This window comes from Camellia sinensis, chromosome 6 (genome assembly GCF_055761805.1).
Source record: "Camellia sinensis isolate YWXY chromosome 6, ASM5576180v1, whole genome shotgun sequence".
NCBI classification, from domain to species: domain Eukaryota; kingdom Viridiplantae; phylum Streptophyta; class Magnoliopsida; order Ericales; family Theaceae; genus Camellia; species Camellia sinensis.
In genome coordinates, this window is record NC_138966.1 from 66,638,941 (window position 1) to 66,654,742 (window position 15,802).

Sequence of the window (15,802 nt, forward strand, 5' to 3'; positions counted from 1 at the left end):
TGCCCAAAATTACATCGAAGTGTCTAAAGTTTAAGGGCAACAAATCTACATATAGGGTAGCATCCTCAATATGCATGTCACAAAACCGATATATATAGTCACATAACACAGATTCCCCCGATGGAGCAGACACACATAACAAATATGGCAACAATTCTAGGGGTCTTTTCAGTCTAGATGCAAATGCATATGTCACAAATGAGTGCGTTGATCCAGAATCAATTAACACAAAAGCATCCTGATTACATATTGAGATAGTACCTGAGACAACGGCATTGGCGTTCCGTGTGTCACCCGGAACAAGCGCAAAAACTCTCCCCTGTCTCACTGTGTCCCCGGTAACAGCGGATCTCACAGCATTTCCCGGCTTTGGAACCGATGCAGTTGAACTAGCTGCCAGCTTCCCACCGTTCTGATTGCACTCTCGGGCTATGTGTCCTTGTTTCCCACACTTGAAACAGGCTCCCGATGCACGGTAACAGACTCCACGGTGCCTTTTGCTACAAATGTTGCACATGGGAGCTGTGTCTTGGGAAGAACTTGAAGTAGTGGAGGAGCCCGTGTTTTGCTTTTTCAAAAATTTCTTCTTCGGAAAGAAGCCTTGTCTTTTGTTGCCTTTCCATTCTGTTGTTGGCTTAGTTTGTCTAGCTATGTTAGCCTCTGATATGATGGCCCGGTCAAGCACCCCGACGTAGGTCTCCAACTTCAGGACATTCACCCGCTCTAGGATGTCACTTCGGAGCCCTCCTTCAAAATGCCTTGCCTTCTTATAATCAGTATCAATTACGTGCGGTGCAAACCTGGCCAACTCAGTAAATTTGGCCTCATACTCAGCTACAGTCATGCTGTCTTGCTTGAGTTCCATGAACTCTGCCACTTTCCTGTCCCGGACGCACTGCGGGAAGTACTTGTCATAGAAGATTTCCAAAATTTCGCCCAATCCACGTCTTTGTGGTTTTCCCTCATCAACATCCACCATCTTCTCGCTTCATCTTCTAGCATAAAGGTGGCTAGAAGCACTTTCTGTGTATCCGAGCACGGAAATACTTCAAACAGTTTTTCGATCCCAAGTACCCAAGCTTCGGCTTTCAAAGGATCTAGTCCGCCATGGAACTGTGGTGGTTTCATTTTCTTGAACTCCTTGGTGAGGGCGATTATCCGATCATCATTTTGATCATCTGGCACAGGTGGTGCCAGAGGTGGACGTGGCGGGTGTGGTTGCTGCCACTGTTGTTGCCACTCCTGCTGCTGCCTCAAAGCTTCTGCCATTTCTTGAATCAGTCTTTCCATTCTGTCCAGTCTGGCAGCAGAGGATTCCTCTAACTCATCACCTCTGGTTCTCACCATCTGATTAAACTTGCATTATATTTCATACAAAAGGTACACAAGTACGCATACACTAAGGAGCACATATTTCCAGGTAATTTGCAATGCAAGTAGTTCACAACTTACACATATAATTATTCATGACAAAACATTTAAGCATATAATCAATGCTTCCAAACTCGTACTTATCACATGAATGCATCCTAGATCTTATCTAGACGCTTATTGCTCTTTTCGGACAAGTGTGTGAGTTATTAACTCGTGCTCTGATACCACTCTGTCATGACCCTAACCCGCCCCTATGGGTTAAGGACATAACCGGCCAGCAATCTTGAGATTACCTACGGCCTCAGACCAAAACAGACATAACTTGTCAGAGTAAAGGGGGCCAAACGGAAGCAACAAATAAAAACTTTGTCCATAGAGCCGTGCTTACATGCACATCAACAGACCATATTCAGTTACGTTAATAACCCACATCAAAAGTACAGTTTCACAAAATTCATTACAGACAGGATCAACCAAAACGAGTCAACCTATGACAGACTATTTACAGATATACATAAAGTCCTTGCCGGCAAGACAAAGCATAATTACATAGCAAAAAGGCAAGGGTAGGTCTCAAGAGTGAGACGCAAGGCTGACTTCCTCAAAACTCAGATTTTTCCTAGCGGACTTCACTGGGGCTGGGTTTGGGCTTCCCTTGGCTCACCTACAAACACATGAATGAGCATGAGCGATAGCCCAGTGAATGATATCAAATGCAGAAATTACATAACAATGTAGAACAACATGTTCCAAACGGCCTTGGGCCCAATTCATACTCCTATTCATGGCAAAACGGCCTTCGGCCCATTCACTTATGTCGAAACGGCCTTCGGCCCATTCATTTCTGTCAAAATGGATTCATTTATGTCAAAACGGCCTTCGGCCTACTCGTTCATGTCAAAACGGCCTTTGGCCTACTCGTTCATGTCAAAACGACCTTCGGCCTACTCATTCATGTCAAAACGGCCTTTGGCCTACTCGTTCATGTCAAAACGACCTTCGGCCTACTCATTCATGTCAAAATGGCCTTTGGCCCACTCACATGTGTCAAAACGACCTTTGGTCCATTCATTTACATCAGGACGACCTTTGGTCCATTCATTTATATCAAAACGACCTTCGGTCCATTTATTTATATCAAAACGACCTTTGGTCCATCCATTCATTCCTGTCAGACTCTTGTCCACAATCCCAATTAACTACTCATAAAGTTTAAGGGAATAAACAATTGGACATTGACAAGCTTTCGAATAATGACATTACTCACAGTGATCGGCTTGTGGATTCGCCCTGGAGCTTGACCCTACACATTCCATGAACACAGAAGGGTCATTAACAATTCAATCCGTTCCTTAATTCACTTATTTCTCTTTAGGCTTTATTCTTAACTCATTAACTCATTTATAATGTTTAACACACGCCTAAGAGTGATTACAAGTGAAAGAGAACGGAAAACGAAACACAGAACGCATGAGCAAAATTCCAGAAATTAGGGTCCCCGCTCGAGCGTCAATTCTCCCGCTCGAGCGGACCCTCAAGGCCTGCAAAAGTACTGGTTGCATGAAAAATGCGCCCGAGCGTGGAAGAGAGCGCTCGAGCTGAAGGCCCGTCTACAAAACTCCACGCTCGAGTGTGAGTTATCCCGCTCGAGCGGACATCCAACTCTGCAAAAGTGCTGAGAGCACGATTTTCCCGCTCGAGCGGCCATTACCCCGCTCGAGCGGACATCAAAATTCTGGGTTTCCCAGAATGTGTTCTTGAGCTCCAAATCGGTTTTTCCAGCTACATTACTTGCATGCAATGGCTCAAATCTCAATATAATCATACTAACATGGCACCAATGCAAGATTATAACATTATGAAGCTCAATTTCTTGATTTATCCATATGCATGTCCCAAAATATGTCAAACTCAACATCAATATAACAAATTCATGCATTCCAGCTCATATCTTCTCAATTTGCACATGCATGTGATGAATTAGCCACATTCTCAACTTAGATAACACAAATGGTGATCAAAACATGAGTTTCAACCAAAACTCTACATGAATCATGTGTTTCAAGCTCAAACATGCAAATTCAAAGTAATTTCTTACATGCATGAGTTCTAAGACTTCAAACTCAACAAAATCAACTTATTACCTTCTCTTGATCACAAACAACTCTTGGACTCACAAGATTGCAAGTTCAATTCATAATTTCAAGAGTCAATGGCTTACCTAGAAGTCCAATTCTGCAATCTATGGTCCAATTTGAGTTGAACTTCAAGATTCCAAGCCCTCAAGATCAAACACAGATTCCTCTCTCTTCTCTCTCTCTAATGGCCGGCCCTCTCCTCTCCTTAGAGTGTATATCAGCCAAGTGAGAATTAGAGAGGGAGTTTAATTGAGTAGTGCTCATATACAACAAGCCCCACTAAGTCAATATAATAATATAAAATAAAGGGGGTACTTAATTTATCATTTTAATCAGTTTAAATTGACCAAAATCAATTTTCAATTAAATTTCACCGTAGGCTCTAAAAATTATGCCAATCGCAATGGCGTATTCAGTTTCAGGTTCTGTGGCCGATAAGGCCCTCAATTTAATTTCCAAAGCGGATTATTCAAACAGATATTCCTACGGTGAACAGATAAAACTTTCAAAATCACATATATTCACATAATGGCACATAAAATCATGGTAAACACATAATCACACTCAATTTAAGGACCAATTAGCATATTACGGAACAGGGGTATTACACTAGTATTGGCATGGCACCATATGAAGCCTTGTATGGAAGAAAATGTAGGTCGCCAATATGTTGGACCGAAGTTGGAGACAGGACTCTGCTTGGTCCCGAATTAATTCAAGTGACAACAGAGAAGATTAAACTTATCCAACAGAGGATTAAAACTGCCCAGAGCCGACAAAAGAGCTACGCCGACCAGAGAAGGAATGAGATAGAGTTCGAAGTTGGGAATCATGTATTCCTGAAAGTTTCACCAATGAAAGGAGTTTCCAGATTTGGAAAGAAAGGTAAGTTAGCACCTCGCTATATTGGGCCATTTGAAATTCTTGAGAGAATTAATCCCGTTGCCTACAGACTTGCTTTGCCGCCAGATTTGAGCCAAGTCCACAATGTGTTTCATGTTTCGATGTTGAGAAAATACATCCGAGATCCACTGCATATAATTGATCATTTCGGGATTTCGATTGATGAGGATTTGGGCTACGAGGAGAAACCAATAAGGGTTATTGACAGACAAGTGAAGCAGTTGAGAAACAAATCGATACCGATGGTAAAGGTCGAATGGAAGGAACATCATGGCACAGAAGCCACGTGGGAAAAGGAAGAGGATGTGAGAATCCGTTATCCAGAGTTGTTTTCTGAGCAAGGTAATCTAAGTTTGGGGACCAAACTTCTTTAAGGGGGGTAGGATGTAACAACCCTCACCTTACTCTTGTCATATTTGCATACCTTCCTGCATGATCTTTCCTTGTTATGTTAATTGAAGGATTTGCTTGCCTTGTTTTGTTTGTACTGCTTGCATAATTTTGTTCTTTGCTCGGCGTGTAGCCGAAGTCATCCTGAGTTTAGATCAACCCTGAGCCTTGTACCTTGAATGTCTTGGAACCTTGGTCGACCCCCACCTACACCTCGGGCATTTATTGCCGAGATGTTTTGCACCCAGTGAACCTTGTCTGCAGGCAGGTATGGCCTAGGCCGAGATGTGGCACACCCCGGCCAAGGTGTGGCACAGCTTAGTCAAGCGTCGTCCTCCCTAGCCGATGTTTTGTTACCCCGTTGCCTTATCCTTGATTCGAGCCGATGTCGTTCATTGCCGATGTGTTGTACCGAGCTTGCTGCATACGCTTTGTCAGAGACTTGTCTTATCAATCAATCACCTTTTTGAGCTGAACCAACCCGGTAGCGCCACGTGTCCGAGCTGATTGTTAAGACAGCCGGCAGACCTTGAAACAAATCATTTTTGGTCTCAATCTTTGTTTTTAGAGAGAGAAGCTCTAGAGAGGAGGAAGAGAAGTTCTTGAGTGAGAGTAAGTCTCCCAAGCTTGATTTTTGTGGTTTGAACCGTTGGATCCGAGTTTTGAGGTTAGAATCTTGATCTCCTTTGGTTGTTCTTGCTGATCATCTAGCTGCATTGCATGATCGAATTTGTGTTGCATGTCATGCATTGTTTTGAAGTTGGTTTTTGAAAGGAGAAAATGGTTTTCCATATGTTCTTGAAGAAAGTCTCTTTTGGATCGAAAGTTTGGAACGGAAATCATGTTTTTGTGTTTATTCTTGCATAACCTTCTTGTATGGGTACCCAGGTCCATGTTTTGAACTCATGGCATGAAATCTTAGATTTTTGTAACAAGTTATGATCTTGCATTCATCTTTCTCATGATCGTGTTCATCATGTTCTTCATGTTATTTCAAGGGGAACCCAGGTTTCCCCGACTTTGTTTTTGGTTAAGACCAGCGGGACCACACCTCGGCTAGGATGTGTGGGACCTCGGCAAGGACCTGGTTGATACCCAGTGTGTTTCCATGAGACAGGAGCAGTGTTTAAACTCCCAGCATGTTTTGCTTTGTTTTTGACTTGGATCTAGTGAGAATGCCGAGATCATCTGCATGCACATAAAGCTTGTTTTGAGAATGTGATTTGCCATGTGATTGTAGGTCCTTGATATTTGCTTTGAGCCTACACCCGTGGAAAACTATGTGAGTGGTATTTCTAATAAAGCTATGTTACACTTGCTTTTGATAAATCTTGTTTTGTTTGTTTTGACGTGAGTATTTGCTAAGCATGAATAAATAGCCTTGTTTTGATTGTTATTCTTGGAAAGTCCCTTGTGCTGGAGGACTCTAAACTTTCGCAGCACTAAGCATAAAAGGATACGGTCCTTGTTAAATCGGGCTACGGGCCTAAGTAACACCAGTTTTGCTATGTTAAATCGGGCTACGGGCCTAAGTAACACAAGTCCCTTGTGCTGGAGGACTCTAAACTTTCGCAGTACTAAGTGTAAGAGGATACGGTCCTTTCTTGAAAAGATTACTATGTTAAATCAGGCTACGGGCCTAAGTAACACCAGTCCCTTGTGCTGGAGGACTATAAACTTTCGCAGTACCTTTGACTAAACGATTACGGATCGTACAGCCTTGATACTTGTAATATTTGATTGATGAATACGGTTCATCCCTTGCTTCGCCGATGTTATGCTACTTGACTGATGAATACGGTTCATCCCTTGCTTCGCCGATGTTATGATACTTGACTGATGAATACGGTTCATCCCTTGCTTCGCCGATGTTATGATACTTGACTGATGAATACGGTTCATCCCTTGCTTCGCCGATGTTATGATACTTGACTGATGAATACGGTTCATCCCTTGCTTCGTCGATGTTATGATACTTGATTGATGAATACGGTTCATCCCCTGTTCGACAAAGCTTTGACTTGTGTTGTTTTGAAAGGACTCCGGCTTTATTTATGCAAACCTTTATTATTAGTACCATTCACTGAGTATTTGTACTCACCCCTCTATATATATGTAGGTGATGAGCAGGACGGCGGCGACGCCTAGATCGTTTTGGATGCTTGTTTTGGATTCGTGCTTATGTCAGCTTTGCTTTTGTATTTACGTCGGCGATGCCCTTCATTGCATGTCGGCAAATCTTGAAAATCATGCTTCTTGACTTGTATTTTATTGTATTTTGTATATGTCGGCTCGAGAAGCCTTTTGATCAAGATGTAACATGTATTTTGCTTGGCTGTATTCAAATTGTAAGATGAATGTCATTACATTTGATCTATGCACAGCTCTTATGGACGACTTGTATTTTGATTTACTTCTTCCGCAATTGTGAGCCCCGTTCATTATTACTCTGATTGTATTAAGCTTTTTTGAAAGTTGGCCTTCGGTAATTACGGATTACTGGCCATCACGGCACCAAACTACTAGGGGCGGTTTGGGGTCGTGACACATTGAGTAATTTACCGTGAAATTATGAAAAATTTACTTCAAATTTCTAAATAATTTACTGAGGATTTACTAGGAATTTACTGAGTAATTGATTGAGAACTTACTGAATAATTTACGGAGAATTTCTTGGGAATTTAATTACTAATTTACAGAGAATTTACTGAGTAATTTACTGAGAATTTACAGGGAATTTATTGAGAATTTTGTAAGTAATTTACATTATAATTTACTAAGAATTTTCTGAGTAATTTACTGAGAATTTACTGCTTAATTTACCGAGTAATTTACTGGGAATTTACGGAGTGATTTACTCAGAATTTACTAAGTAATTTACTTAGTAATTTACTAGTTAATGTTTTGAGTAATTCGCTGAGAATTCAATGAGTAATTTATTGAGATTTTATTGTGTAATTTACCGTGAAATTATGAAAAATTTACTTCAAATTTTCTAAATAATTTACTGAGGATTTACAAAGAATTTACTGAGTACTTAACTGAGGATTTGCTGAATAATTTTCTGAAAATTTCTTGGGAATTTAATTAGAATTTACTGAGAATTTACTAAGTAATTTACTGAGTAATTTACCGAGTAATTTACTGGGAATTTACTGAGTGATTTACTCGGAATTGACTGAGTAATTTACTTACCGATTTGCTGGGTAATGTTTTGAGTAATTTACTGAGAATTCAGTGAGTAATTTACAGAGATTTTATTGTATAATTTACCGTGAAATTATGAAAAATTTGCTTCGAATTTTCTAAATAATTTACTGAGGATTTACAAGGAATTTACTAAGTAATTAATTGAGAATTTACTGAATAATTTTCTAGGAATTTCTTCAGAATTTAATTAGGAATTGACAGAGAATTTACTATTTAATTTAATGAGATTTTTTTGTGTGATTTACTCGGAATTTACTGAGTAATTTACTTAGCAATTTACTGGGTAATGTCCTTAGTAATTTACTGCGAATTCAATGAGTTATTTATTGGGATTATATTGAGTAATTTACCGTGAAATTATGAAAAATTTACTTCGAATTTTCTAAATAATTTACTGGGGATTTACAAGGAATTTACTGAGTAATTAATTGAGAATTTACTGAATAATTTTCTTAGAATTTCTTGGGAATTTAATTAGGAATTTTCTAAGAATTTACTAAGTGACTTAGTGAGAATTTACTGGGAATTTATTGAGAATTTTCTAAGTAATTTACTTTATAATTTACTGAGAATTTTCTAAGTAATTTAATGAGAATTTACTGAGTAATTTACTTGGCAATTTACTGGGTAATGTTCTGAGTAATTTACTGAGAATTCAATGAGAAATTTATTGAGATTTTATTGAATAATTTACAGTGAAATTATGAAAAATTTACTCCGAATTTTCTAAATAATTTGTTGAGGATTTACTAGGAATTTACTAAGTAATTAATTGAGAATTTACTGAATAATTTACTGAGAATTTCTTGGGAATTTAACTAGTAATTTACTGAGGATTTACTAAGTAATTTACTGAGAATTTACTGAGTGATTTGCTGGGAATTTACTGAGTGATTTACTCGAAATTTACTGACTAATTTACTTAGCAATTTACTGGGTAATGTTCTGAGTAATATACTGAGAATTCAGTGAGTAATATACTGAGTAATTAATTGAGAATTTACTGAATAATTTTCAAGGAATTTCTTCGGAATTTAATTACGAATTTACTGAGAAGTTACTAAGTAATTTAATGAGAATTTACTGAGTAATTTACTGGGAATTTATTGAGTGATTTACTCGAAATTTAATGAGCAATTTACTCAGCAATTTACTGGGTAATGTTCTTAGTAATTTACTGAAAATTCAATGAGTAATTTATTGAGATTATATTGAGTAATTTACCGTGAAATTATGAAAAATTTACTTCGAATTTTCTAGATAATTTCCTGAGGATTTACAAGGAATTTACTGAGAAATTAATCGACAATTTACTGAATAATTTTCCAAGAATTTCTTGGGAGTTTAAGTAGGAATTTACTGAGAATTTACTAAGTAATTTACTGAGAATTTTTTGAGTTATTTTATGAGAATTTACTGAGTAATTTACTTAGCAATTTACTGGGTAATGTTCTGAGTAATTTACTGAGAATTGAATGAGTAATTTACTGAGATTTTATTGAGTAATTTACCGTGAAATTATGAAAAATTTAACTTGAATTTTCTAAATAATTTTCTGAGGATTTACTAGGAATTTACTGAGTAATTAATTGAGAATTTACTGAATAATTTACTGAGAATTTATTGTGAATTTAATTAGTAATTTACTGAGAATTTACTAAGTAATTTACTGGGAATTTATTGAGAATTTTGTATGTAATTTACTTTTTAATTTACTGAGAATTTTCTGAGTAATTTAATGAAAATTTATAGAGTAATTTACCGGGAATTTACTGATTGATTTACTCGAAATTTACTGAGTAATTTACTTAGCAATTTATAGGGTAATGTTTTGAGTAATTTACTGAGAATTAAATGAGTAATTTACTGAGATTTTATTGAGTAATTTACCGTGAAATTATGAAAAATTTACCTCGAACTTTCTAAATAATTTACTCAGGATTTACAAGGAATTTACTGAGTACTTAATTCAGAATTTGCTGAATAATTTTCTGAGACTTTCTTAGGAATGTAATTAGGAATTTACCGAGAATTTACTAAGTAATTTAATGAGAATTTACTAAGTAATTTACTGGGAATTTACTGAGTGATTTACTCTGAATTTACTGAGTAATTTACTTAGCAATTTACTGGTTAATGTTCTGAGTAATTTATTGAGAATTCAATGAGTAATTTATTGAGATTTTATTGAGTAATTTACGGCGAAATTATGAAGAATTTACATTGAATTTTCTAAATAATTTACAAGGAATTTACTGAGTAATTAATTGAGAATTTACTGAATAATTTTCAGAGAATTTCTTGGGAATTTAATTAGGAATTTACTAAGTAATTTACTGAGAATTTACCGGGAATTTATTAAGAAATTTCTGAGTAATTTACTTTATAATTTACAGAGAATTTTCTGAGTAATTTAATGAGAATTTAGTGAGTAATTTACCGAGTAATTTAATGGGAATTTACTGAGTGATTTACTCAGAATTTTCGGAGTAATTTACTTAGCAATTTACTGGGTAATGTTCTAAGTAATTTACTGAGAATTCAATAAGTAATTTACTGAGATTTTATTAAGTAATTTACCGTGAAATTATGAAAAATTTACTTCAAATTTTCTAAATAATGTACTGAGGATTTACAAGGAATTTACTGAGTAATTAATTGAGAATTTAGTGAATAATTTTTTAAGAATTTCTTGGGAATTTAATTAGCAATTTATTGAGAATTTACTAAGTAATTTACTGAGAATTTTCTGAGTAATTTAATGAGAATTTACTGAGTAATTTACTTGGCAATTTACTGGGTAATGTTCTGAGTAATTTACTGAGATTTTATTGAGTAATTTACCGTGAAATTATAAAAAATTTACTTCAAATTTTCTAAATAATTTACTGAGGATTTACTAGGAATTTACTGAGTAATTAATTGAGAACTTATTGAATAATTTTCTGAGAATTTCTTGGGAATTTAATTAGTAATTTACAGAGAAATTCTTAAGTAATTTACTGAGAATGTATTGGGAATTTATTGAGAATTTTCGAAGTAATTTACTTTTTAATTTACTAAGAATTTTCTTAGTAATTTAATGAGAAGTTACTGAGTAATTTACCGAGTAATTTACTCGGAATTTTCTGAGCGATTTACTCGAAATTTACTGAGTAATTTACTGAGAATTCAGTGAGTAATTTACTGAGATTTAATTGTGTAATTTACCGTGAAATTATTAAAAATTTGCTTCGAATCTTCTAAATTATTTACTGAGGATTTACAAGGAATTTACTGAGTAATTAATTGAGAATCTACTGAATAATTTTCTAGGAATTTCTTCAGAATTTAATTAGGAATTTACACAGAATTTACTAAGTAATTTAATGAGAATTTTCTGAGTAATTTACTGAGTGATTTACTCGGAATTTACTGTGTAATTTACTTAGCAATTTACTGGGTAATGTCCTTTGTAATTTACTGCGAATTCAATGAGTTATTTATTGAGATTATATTGAGTAATTTATCGTGAAATTATGAAAAATTTACTTCGAATTTTCTAAATAATTTACTGAGGATTTCCAAGGAATTTACTGAGTAATTAATTGAGAATTTACTGAATAATTTTCTAAGAATTTCTTGGGAATTTAATTAGGAATTTTTTGAGAATTTACTAAGTGACTTACTGAGAATTTACTGGGAATTTATTGAGAATTTTCTAAGTAATTTACTTTATAATTTACTGAGAATTTTCTGAGTAATTTAATGAGAATTTACTGGGTAATGTTCTGTGTAATTTACTGAGAATTCAATGAGAAATTTACTGAGATTTTATTGAGTAATTTACCGTGAAATTATGAAAAATTTACTTCGAATTTTCTAAATAATTTGCTGAGGATTTACTAGGAATTTAATGAGTAATTAATTGAGAATTTAATGAATAATTTACTGAGAATTTCTTGCGAATTTAACTAGTAATTTACTGAGGATTTACTAAGTAATTTACTGAGAATTTACAGGGAATTTATTGAGAATTTTGTAAGTAATTTACATGTTAATTTAATGAGAATTTTTTGAGTAATTCAATGAGAATTTACTGCATAATTTACCGAGTAATTTACTGGGAATTTACGGAGTGATTTACTCAGAATTTACTGAGTAATTTTCTTAGCAATTTACTGGGTAATGTTTTGAGTAATTTACTGAGAATTCAATGAGTAATTTACTGAGATTTTATTGAGTAATTTACCGTGAAATTGTGAAAATTTTACTTCGAATTTTCTAAATAATTTACTGAGGATTTACAAGGAATTTACTGAGTAATTAATTGAAAATTTGCTGAATAATTTTATGAAAATTTCTTGGGAATTTAATTAGGAATTTACTAAGAATTTGCTAAGTAATTTAATGAGAATTTACTGAGTAATTTATTGGGAATTTACAGAGTGATTTACTTAGCAATTTACTGAGTAATGTTCAGAGTAATTTACTGAGAATTCAATGAGTAATTTGTTGAGATTTTATTGAGTAATTTACCGTGAAATTGTGAAAAATTTACTTCGACTTTTCTAAATAATTTACTGAGGACTTATAAGGAATTTACTGAGTAATTAATTGAGAATTTACTGAATAATTTTCTGAGAATTTCTTGGGAATTTAATTAGGAGTTTACTGAGAATTTACTAAGTAATTTACTGAGAATTTACTGGGAATTTTCCATGTAATTTACTTTATAATTTACTGAGAATTTTCTGTGTAATTTAATGAAAATTTACTGAGTAATTTACTTGGCAATTTACTGGGTAATGTTCTGAGTAATTTACTGAGATTTTTGTTGAGTAATTTACCGTGAAATTATGAAAAATTTACTTCGAATTTTCTAAATAATTTGCTTAGGATTTACTAGGAATTTACTGAGTAATTAATTGAGAACTTATTGAATAATTTACTGAGAATTTCTTGGGAATTTAATTAGTAATTTAGAGAGAATTTACTTAGTAATTTACTGAGAATTTACTGGGAATTTATTGAGAATTTCTAAGTAATTTACTTTTTAATTTACTGAGAATTTTCTGAGTAATTTAATGAGAAGTTACTGAGTAATTTACCGAGTAATTTACTGGGAATTTACTGAGTGATTTACTCAAAATTTACTAAGTTAGTTATTTAGCGATTTACTAGGTAATGTTCAGAGTAATTTACTGAGAATTCAATGAGTAATTTACTGAGATTTTATTGTGTAATTTACCGTGAAATTATGAAAAATTTGCTTCGAATTTTCTAAATAATTTACTGAGGATTTACAAGGAATTTACTAAGTAATTAATTGAGAATTTACTGAATAATTTTCTAGGAATTTCTTCAGAATTTAATTAGGAATTTACTGAGAATTTTCTGAGTAATTTAATGAGAATTTACCGAGTAATTTACTTAGCAATTTACTGGGTAATGTTCTAAGTAATTTACTCAGATTTTCTTGAGTAATTTATCATGAAATTATGAAAAATTTCCTTCGATTTTTCTAAATAATTTTCTGAGGGGGTACTAGGAATTTACTGAGTAATTAATTAGGAATTTACTGAATAATTTACTGAGAATTTCTTGGGAATTTAATTAGTAATTTACTGAGAATTTACTAAGTAATTTATTGAGAATTTACAGGGAATTTTCTAAGTAATTTACCTTATAATTTACTGAGAATTTTCATTGTAATATAATGAGAATTTACTGAGTAATTTACTTGGCAATTTACTAGGTAATGTTTTTAGTAATTTACTGAGATTTTATTGAGTAATTTACCGTGATATTATGAAAAATTTACTTCAAATTTTCTAAATAATTTACTGAGGATTTATAAGGAATTTACTGAGTAATTAATTGATAATTTACTGAATAATTTTCTGAGAATTTCTTGGGAATTTAATTAGGAATTTACTGAGAATTTACTGGGAATTTTCTAAGTAATTTACTTTATAATTTACTGAGAATTTTTTGTGTAATTTAATGAGAATTTTCTGAGTAATTTACTTAGATTTTATTGAGTAATTTACCGTGAAATTTTGAAAACTTTACTTCGAATTTTCTAAATAATTTGCTGAGGATTTACTAGGAATTTACTGAGTAATTAATTGAGAACTTACTGAATAATTTACTGAGAATTTCTTGGGAATTTAATTACTAATTTACAGAGAATTTACTTAGTAATTTACTGAGAATTTACTGGGAATTTATTGAGAATTTTCTAAGTAATTTACTTTTTAATTTACTGAGTAATTTAATGAGATGTTACTGAATAATTTACCGAGTAATTTACTGGGAATTTACTGAGTGATTTACTTAGAATTTACTGAGTAATTTATTTAGCGATTTACTAGGTAATGTTCTGAATAATGTACTGAGAATTCAATGAGTAATTTACTGAGATTTTATTGTGTAATTTACTGTGAAATTATGAAAAATTTGCTTCGAATTTTCTAAATAATTTACTGAGGATTTACAAGGAATTTACGGAGTAATTAATTGAGAATGTACTGAATAATTTTCATGGAATTTCTTCAGAATTTAATTAGGAATTTACTGAGAATTTACTAAATAATTTACTGCGAATATTCTGGGAATTTAATAAAAATTTTCAAAGTAATTTACTTTATAATTTACTGAGAATTTTCTGAGTAATTTAATGAGAATTTACCGAGTAATTTACTTTGCAATTTACTAGGTAATGTTCTAAGTAATTTACTCAGATTTTATTGAGTAATTTACCGTGAAATTATGAAAAATTTCCTTCAATTTTTCTAAATAATTTTCTGAGGATGTACTAGGAATTTACTGAGTAATTAATTGAGAATTTACTGAATAATTTACTGGGAATTTCTTGGGAATTTAATTAGTAATTTGCTGAGAATTTACTAAGTAATTTACTTAGAATTTTCTGTGTAATTTAATGAGAATTTACTGAGTAATTTACTTGGCAATTTACTCGGTAATGTTCTGAGTAATTTACTGTGATTTTATTGAGTAATTTACCGTGAAATTATGAAAAATTTACTTCGAATTTTCTAAATAATTTATTAAGGATTTATAAGGAATTTACTCAGTAATTAATTGAGAATTTACTGAATAATTTTCTGAGAATTTCTTTGGAATTTAATTAGGAATTTACTGAGAATTTACTAAGTAATTTACTGAGAATTTTCTGTGTAATTTAATGAGAATTTACTGAGTAATTTACTTGGCAATTTACTGGGTAATGCTCTGATTAATTTATTGAGATTTTATTGAGTAATTTACCGTGAAATTATGAAAAATTTACTTCGAATTTTCTGAATAATTTACTGAGGATTTACTAGGAATTTACTGAGAAATTAATTGAGAACTTACTGAATAATTTTCTGAGAATTTCTTGGGAATTTAATTAGTAATTTACAGAGAATTTACTAAGTAATTTACTGAGAATTTACTGGGAATTTATTGAGAATTTTCTAAGTAATTTATTTTTTAATTTACTGAGAATTTTCTGAGTAATTTAATGAGAAGTTACTGAGTAATTTACCGAGTAATTTACTAGGAATTTACGGAGTGATTTACTCGGAATTTACTGAGTAATTTACTTAGCGATTTACTGGGTAATGTTCTGAGTAATTTACTGAGAATTCAGTGAGTAATTTACCGTGAAATTATGAAAAATTGGCTTCGAATTTTCTAAATAATTTATTGAGGGTTTACAAGGAATTTACTAAGTAATTAATTGAGAATTTACTGAATAATTTTCTAGGAATTTCTTCAGAATTTAATTAGGAATTTAC